Here is a 9,646-nt window from a genome sequence, read left to right as displayed (position 1 = left end):
GTATTATTTTCAATCCCTACTTTATGTTTATCCAGTTTGTTTTATTCAGGCGGTTTTGGTTTAACTATGGAAAAACTATGTCTTAATAATCCTGTTTCCGTGTTCTGCAAACATCTATCTTATGGGTAAGCACTTTGAAACATCACCTTCTGCGTAGCATTATTGTTGTCTCTAATTTTTTTAATTATTTTTCTGGTGGAGCAGATGTAATCAGTGTTCTAACAGGTCTACAAGAAATTAAGAGAGCAAATGGACAACGATCCATTATGCGCGACCTAAGTCTTCAAAACTTGAGGTATAAGTGTGCTAAAATGTTCATCAAGAATTTTTCTTACATGCAAGAAGTTCAATTCGAAAAGTTAGAAGGTCACTGATCTTAAGCTTCTATTTTTTTTTTGTAATGCAGTGTAAATGCGAAGATTACTTTATGGGGTGATGCCATGAGCGAGCTAAACCGAAACTTGGACCAGCATGGCATTGATTTTTTTTTTGCTCGGTACCAGCATGGCATTGATCATGCACCAGCTGTAGTTGTTAAATATACAAAATGTAACTGAAACATCAAGATGAATTGGGCTATCACTGATAATTAAACCACAATTCATGAAAAATAACTCTTGCCGATTATATCTACTATGCAGAGACATTATGCGAAAATTACGTCACAAAAACATCGTCCATCTATGGAGCAGAAAATCCACAAAGGAGAAACATTAAGGAGTTATAGAAATTAAATGGGAGAATGCGGAGATTGAAATCTACAGTACACATGCGATAATAAGGAAATTCGAAGACGGGCTCTGCCACACTTGTTGTGTTATATGTGGCTCCGAGTTCAGTACATGGATGCTGATCAGAATACGCTACCAATTAAGAGGTGATTATGAACTAAAGGAACCCCATATCGCAGTTAGCACATTAAAATTATCGACTTCAAATATGCCTCTAACGACGGATTAGGATGGAGGTCGAGGATCGCTATGGAAAAACATGGTTCGAGGCGTGTGACGAACTGGCGGAGGATTTAGTCCATCAGACTTCATAAACAATACCCAAAATGAACCAGGTAATTGTTCAAAATTAGCTTATACAATTTTTGTTAGGATCTTAAGAACTAATCATTGATTCGTTGATAAAATGCAGGAGGGAGCAATAGCAAAGATATATGAGATGCTTTACCGAGTATTGGATATAGAGATGGACTTCCATATTAAGATTTCCCAAAAAACCATGATTTCCCACATAGGATGTACACGGTAAAGAAAGTTAACAGGCCCTTGATTGGCTGGGCTAGATAAGATGTGGCAGAAAACATAATAGTGGTAAACAACTTTAACTAAATAGAGCAACAATTTTTCGTGAGCAAATATTAGTAAGTAATTTAAAATTATGCAGACCCAAAATCATATTGAAAATGATTGGGAAACTGATTTGTAAAACATGTGTGACTGTAAAAAAATCTCTTGTTGATCACCTGCTTTTGTGAGTAGGGTTCGTTTGACATTCCATTCATTAACTTATTTTTACAATCTTACGGAAAATCTAAATTTGTGGTGTCTATTATTAAGTTATAGGTTATGATCTTGATTCTTGAACCAAATACATGGAGTGAGTATCTTGAAGCACTATAGAAACATCGAATAAAGTCACACTTCGCAAGAGAAATAACAATCTCATGCCGTCACGACACGGGTCATATCCTAGTTCTTGACGAAAGCCAAAAGATAATCATGTGAAAATCGCCTAGTAAAATCTTACATGATTTGTGTGAGACAATCATTTGATGTAGACTCAGAATGTTTCTTGTTGATCATTCGATCATTTGAAAATTGCTTTGAAACTAATAGTTTGTGTGAGACAACTATTTCTGTCTTCCGAGAATGTTTCAATTATTGAAATGCGAATTTAGAATAATTGGATTTAAGCATAGTATGCGTACTTGCATATATGTAATCCATGTCCGGGAACAATGGTATGCATACCCGTATGCGTACCTGATTTTGAGAAAGTCCGGGAACCTGGTTTGGAAACCGGTACGTGTACTAGCGTTAGGTTCAGGTCCGAGAATTTTTGTTGAGTTTGGATGGTATGCATACCAGTTCATTTATACGTTTATGAGAATATAAACAATTGAACAACTTTAAAACTAGTTTCATTTGAGTCATTTGAACTAGTTATGGTTAAGATGAATGAGGTTGATATGAAAGTGATTCATATGGCTAACTTCGGTTAATAATTTTTGAGCCAACAAGGTGTACACGTTTAGGTATGGTTACTCAAACCTAAATGAAGGTATATTTAATTTGTGTGTAACAAGATAAGTTCGATCTAACAGTTGAAAGATATTAGCTCGAGTCAAATCAGGTTTTCATCTAACGGTGAATATTGAATGCTTTGTTTCCAAGGTAGCATTTACTGAACACCCTGATTTGAAGACTATATAAATGAGAACTCTATCAACTGGGAAACCTAATCCCGACACCTCTTCTGTGATACTAGTGGCGACTAGAGTCGATTCTCCTTTAACCTTAGGTTTTTCACGAAACCATATGTAGGTTAACGACTTGAAGACTTCATTGGGATTGTGAAGCCATACCCAACTATTTTCTCTGTAGTTGCATGACATGATCTTGCATATTCTATCTTGATTGAGTACTATCTTCTTTAATATTGGGTCGAGATTTATTCTCCGATAGAGCACTATAAAAAGTAATCACAAACATCTTCGTCTTATCGTTTGTGATTCCACAATATCTTGTTTCGCTACGATACAATTAAGCATATTGTGAGGTGATTGATATTTCTAGGTTGTTCTTCGGGAATATAGTTATGGTATATCAATTGTTCGTGTTCAATTGATTTATCAAAAGACGAAACACAACTCGTAGGTTTATCTGTGGGAGACAGATTTATCTATCCAATAGATTTTTCTGTGTGAGACATATTGGTTTATCAATTCTTCGACTTTGGGACGTAGCAACTCTTAGTTGTGGGTGAGATCAGTTAAGGGAATCAAAGGTTTAGAGACGTAAGGGGCACACATGTACCTTGATCAATGTGAGATTGGTTAGGGCTCAAATACATTCTTATCCGAAGTTAACTTGGAGTAGGCTAGCGTTTGTAGCGGCTTAATACAATATGGTGTTGAAATATGGACTAGGACCCGTGGTTTTTCTGCATTTTCGGTTTCCTCGTTAACCATATAGCCGAAACTAAATGCATTCATCAAGGAGTTAATAGAGATACAAGAAAACTCATACAATATTTTACAGCCGCACTCCCCACAAAGATTTGGCAATTAACCATAAGTTCAAAAAAGAACTCTCCCCCATAAAATGTCATTCCCGAAATAACAACAAGAGCGACCTTACTTTCACAATAAAAAAAGATTTAAAAGAATATTTTAATACCTAACATAACTGTTATCTACGTATAAACAAGGGTGTTTTACAGAATGGTCACACCATCCTAATTAGTTTTACAAAATGATCACAACTTTAATTATTGTCTACAAAGTGGTACTTTCCCATCCGACTTAACTGTTTTGAAAAAAAACAGTCTGATTTTTGTCTTAAACACCCCTCCAGAGTTGTTGAGATGATGGTGATGAACTGGTGGTGGTGGTGGTGGCGGCAGTGGTAGTGGCGACAACAACTATACCCAGGAGAGGTGATGGTGAACCCTCTAGGGAATGTGATGTAACGATCCTGAATGAGGGCTGAATTTCATGTACCATGTAAGATCCTGATCCATTTCACCAGCAGAAGCAACAACAGGCAACAGCACCACCACCTGCAAGCAACACCACCACCGCCAGCAGCAAGCAACACTACTGTTCATATATAACCAGATCCATTAACAACTCAGCTCAAATCCATCACCAGATTCATTCCATCAACAACCCCAAACATACCAGTTTGAGCTCTTATGCACCGCTACCTCCAATCACAACAACACCGTCTTCAATTCTCAGCTTGTAACCCACCAGTTCTTCTCTGTAATCGACAGATTCAACTTGCAACTGCTCGACTAATCCACCACCATTCAATTAAATTTCAGTACCACCACAACAATTACACAAAAACCCATTTTCGGTTCCTAATTCTTCATTCAAACAACCTAATTTCAACTGATTCTACAGTTCATCATCGAATTCATGACTCAAAACCACAAAATTAAACTAGGGTTTGTTAGATCTTACTTTTTCCCATCTCCCATCTTCAAAATCACAGAATCAAATTAGGTTTTGTCTTCAAACAATTATTCACACGATTACTTCCATCTTCAACCACACCAACCACATCAACAACACTCCAAACTGTTAATGGAAACATCCAAGAATGTTCATCTCCTTCAACATCATCGATTTTTTTTTTTTTAGACAGAGTTGCAGAGTGTGAGTTAGAGGTGCGAGATAATGACGCATAAAGATGACAGAATGAATTAGGTTTTGCCTCTTCTTAGGGTTTCAGGGATAAGTAGGTAATTTTGGCCCTGATTTAACTCTGATTTATGGGGCCCGTTGTCAGTAACTCTGAAACAAACATCCAACTGACTGTTTTGAAAATAGTTTGTAACAGTGTGATTTATTTGTGAACCGATTTAAGGAAGTGGGACTGTTTTTGTAAATACCCTAGAAACAAATGCGAAATTTAAACAACACTACACTGACGTTCTAAGCCTTGATTGCCCGTATTTATACCTGATTTTGAGAAAGTCCGGGAACCTGATTTGCAAACCAGTACGCGTACTAGCGTAAGGTCCAGGTCGGGAATTTTTGTTGAGTTTGGATGGTATGCGTACCAGTTCGCATACTGGCGACACCCAAACTTGGTCAAGCAACTTAGTTACGCATACCCGTATGCATACCTAAGTAGATGATGTTATAAAATCGGTTTGTTCATGAACAATACATCCATATATTAAGGAATCCAATCTTTTGCAAACCGTGGCTATAATGTTCATCACTTGATTCATGTGAATCAAAATCGATTTTGCTTCAACTGTATCTTGTATACGTTTATCAGAATATAAACAATTGCACAACTCTAGAACTAGTTTCATTTTGAGTCATTTGAACTAGCTATGGTTAAGATGAATGAGGTTGATATGAAAGTGATCCATATGGCTTACTTCGGTTTAGTTATGTTTGAGCCAACAAGGTGTACACGTTTAAGTACGGTTACTCAAACCTAAATGAAGGTATTTAATTTGTGTGTAAAAAGCTAAGTTCGATCTAACGGTCAAAAGATATTAGCTTGAGTCAAATCAGGTTTTCATCTAATGGTGAATATTGAATGTTTTATTACCAAAGTAGTATTTACTGAACACCCTAATTTCAAGACTATATAAAGGTGAACTCTAGCAACTGGGAAACCTAATCCCGACACCTCCTGTGTGATACTAGTTTCGACTAAAGTTAATTCTTCTTTAACTTTAGGGTTTTCACGAACCCATGTAGGTTAACGACTTGAAGAATTCATTGGGATTGTGAAGCCATACCCAACTATTTTCTCTGTAGTTGCGTGATCTGATCTTGCATATTCTATCTTGATTGAGTACTATCTTCTTTAAGATTGGCTCGAGATTTATTCTCCGATAGAGCACTATAAAAAGTAATCACAAACATCTTCGTCTCATCGTTTGTGATTCCACAATATCTTGTTTCGCTACCATACAATTAAGCTTATTGTAAGGCGATTGATATTTCTAGGCTTTTCTTCGGGAATATAATTCTGGTATATCAATTGTTCGTGTTCACCTTGATTTATCAAAAGACGGAAAAAAACTCGTAGGTTTATCTGTGGGAGACAAATTTATCGGTCCAATATATTTTTCTGCGTGACACAGATTGGTTTATCAAGTCTTCGACTTTGGGACGTAGCAACTCTTAGTTGTGGGTGAGATCAGTTAAGGGAATCAAGTGCGTAGAGTCCTGCTGGGATTCAGATACGTAAGGGGCGCAAATGTACCTTGATGAGTGTGAGATTGGTTCTGGCTCAACTACATTCCAGTCCGAAGTTAACTTGGACCATGCTAGTGTTTGTAGCGGCTTAATACAGTATGATGTTAAAATCAGGACTAGGTCTTGTGGTTTTTCTGCATTTGCGGTTTCCTCGTTAACAAAACTTATGGTGTCTGTGTTATTTCTTTTCCACATTATATTTGTTTATATATAATTGAAATATCACAGGTTGTGCGTAAGTTCAATAAATTGTGAATCTAACCTTTGGTTGTTGATTAAATTGATTGACACTTGGATATTGGTTTTTCAGACCATCAAGTTATTTCTTATATTCAATCGGGCTCGCAAATTCCTATTTGTTTGATTGCAGATTGAATTGATAAATTAAGATATAACTCTTTGATATACTTTCTTAAGATTGAATCTGACTGTCTAGTTGATTCTCTTGAAAGTATTATTGGAGTTAGTCCATACAGATTGCTAAGCGAAATATTGAGTGTGGTTGTTAGACCCCCGCTTTTGCAATGTGGTTATGGAGTTGCGAGTGGTTACTGAAACTGGGCAACAGATAAGCAAGTGCTCATCTGATTCGGGTCTGGCATTGCATTGAGGGAATATGTTGAGTTTGTGAAGTTGATGCGATGTAAGATGGACAAGGTTGGATGACCTTCGTTGATGGCTTTCCACAAGAAAAGTTGTATTTTTAGTTGACATGGTAAGGTCCGCAGAAACATGATGACTGGGAAGGGGTTAATTTGTTGTATCCGGATGCGATGGTGTAATTTCTAAATTTCGAATACCACTAGATGATTCTATCCGGAGGCTTATCTAGGGGAGATGGATGTTTATGATGCACTGGACATCATTAGGTGGGATATTATTTAGCGACTCATGCTACCAATTATGAATAAGCGGGCCAATGAAATCCACCACAGTTTGGATAGGGTGGTTGAATATTATTTTTGTCTAACAATCAGTCTATATGTACATACAGAACTACCGGTTCTATTGAATAGTGTAATTAATAAATAATATGCACTGGCTCCTCGTATTTTTTTGTGAACGCAGAACATCAGCCTGGATCGGTCTACGGGGGCGTGAACATTTACGGATTCTAAGTTATGTTTTTATAAAAAAAAAAAAATTCCTCGTCCTGTGATCAATTAACACTAGTGAATTTTTAGGTTAACAACATTACATATCAATAATCAACCGGATTAATACGTTGATTAGGAGGCAACAAATTATTATTATTATTTTAAATTTTTTTTGACCCAAATTATTATTATTATTATTAGTAAAACAACCCCCCATTTAGCTAAGGTTCGTAAAACCGGTTCTTTTTTTCACCTACCAGGTTCGTAAAACTGGGCGATACGGAGAAAAAAAAGTGATATAGAGAGAACCCACGTATCGCTTGGTACAAACCCTTGTTCTTGCTGCTCAAAGTCTCTCTCTCTCTCTCAAAAACCCACAAATTGAGTTCAGAAGTCACTCAGCACCATGGATCTTCATACCACCTGATATTCAAGGCATCTAGGGTAAACCCATTTCACCAAATTGTCTCAAACTTTCAAAATACCCACAAAGTCTTCACCGGTAGCAGCAAAACATCGAACTCAACCCTAATTTCAACTGCAGCAACCATTAATTCTTCCCTATTCTTCATCATGAACTCTGAGTCACCCATCAATATCCTTTAATTCTTCAATTTCACCAGAAATTTCAAAACCCTTGTTTAATTTCTCCATTATCATTATCACCCAAATCTTAATTCAGTCCCGATTAAGAACAAAAACCCTAGCCTTTTCATAATTTAGACTCGATTCTTCTTCTTCATTCAGAGGTATTCGTTCAGTTTTTTTTAATCAAGATTTCATGTTTTCTCTTCGAAAGGATTTATCAGTGGATATTAGTTCATGTCTTTGATTTTCTATCTTTTTTCTTTTAGGTATGGAAGAGGAGGTTGTGAATTTTCTTATGGCACCACTCACATTACATCTAGATCAGGGATCTCTCAGAGATGGTGTTTTTTATGAGTATCCAGGATTATTAGGATTAACTAAAGTTGTTGGATGGGATGTTCCTGATGAATTAGTTGATAAATATATTCCTCTAGAATTTTTAGAAGGTGCTGAATATAATCATATTCCCAACTACATTGGGAAGGTAAAATATAGTAACAAATGGTATCACCTTTTTCATGGCTATCACCATCTTCTAGATAACTTACCAGAGAAATTCAAGAATTGGGTGCTGTATGAGGATAATTTGGAAGGTGGTTTCTATCCTTACCAAATAGATGACTTGATGAAACTCATTATAAGGTAATTTTTTTTCCTTTCTCTCTTAATTTTGTTATCTTTATATAATTAGTTGTAATTAGTATTGATCAATTTCTTTCTTGAAACAAATTTATGTATTATAATCATTCATATCAAACATGAAGAAAATGATGCTATCAGAGACATCGTTGATGGGATTTATTATGAAAACCAACATCAGCACTAATATGATCATAAGAAAAACGGAAAGGAAACAGAACCGGAAGACTAGGAAGACTAGTATGAAAATAAAGGCTTTGGTTACTCGATTTTCTTTTAGAATTGCAATGTTTTATCTGATTGTCTCTCTCTTTCCATTCATCTTCTTAACATTCTTACAACCAGGAACCTCATCTGTTATTCAGCTCGTTTCTTCCCTTTATTTTCCCAATGTCTTCTCTGATAGAGCTTCTATAGCCATCTTATGATCTAGTCCATCTGGCTGCCACATAGTCAGATGGCTATAGAAGCTCTATCAGAGACATCATTTAAGCACTGATATGTGATCATAAGAAGAAGACTAGTATGAGAATAAATATCGAGGTCAATTTCAAGCACCCATTATAAATCATACTTTATCTTTGTCAATTATTTTAAGTAATTTCTTTTTTATTATAACTACAGATCAGGTGCAGAAGCTTTGGAAGAGTTGAGGGAGAGAGGTGTATCCCATGGTTCTGTTAAAGAACGCAACATTGTATTCATACTTAATCATGCACATAGAATATCTTCAGTGAAGTTGATGGGGTTTACTTACAATCAGCATAAATCAAAGTGGAAGCAAGGTGATTATCTTAGTTTATTATATTAAATGATTTATAATCATCCAAATCAATTAGTAATTTTTTTTAAGTATTATAATTAATAAAATTTGTGTTTCAGATTTCTATGATTTTGGGATAGTGATCAAGAGTCTTCTTGGACCTTATGATAACTTTCCTGAGGCGTTAGATTTTGTCGCCAGATTTGACGGATCGCACATGTAAAAAAATGAAATCCTACATTTAAATTTAGCTCCCAAATTGAATGATGCTTAACTGATAATTACGCAACAATTTGCTAAATAAATAAAGGGCCAAGCTATAAACCAACCTATATTATATTTAAGATTATCTGTTTTTACTCTGTTGTTTTGACAAATTATAATTTAAGGTTATATTTAAGAAAAAAATAAAAAATAAAATAAAGTAAATAAAAGTAAATTAAAGATGCAGAACGATTGAAATTAGTTTCTACAATGAGGAAAAACAATCTTAAAAATGGTTCGCTTAGATTTTAGTTTCAGTCTAAGTGTGATCGAAAGGAAGAGAGAAAAAGAAGACTTTAGTGTCGAATTTAGTAGTTTGAATTCCTTTTC

This window comes from Papaver somniferum, chromosome 7 (genome assembly GCF_003573695.1).
Source record: "Papaver somniferum cultivar HN1 chromosome 7, ASM357369v1, whole genome shotgun sequence".
NCBI lineage: Eukaryota > Viridiplantae > Streptophyta > Magnoliopsida > Ranunculales > Papaveraceae > Papaver > Papaver somniferum.
This window is presented reverse-complemented; position numbering follows the sequence as displayed.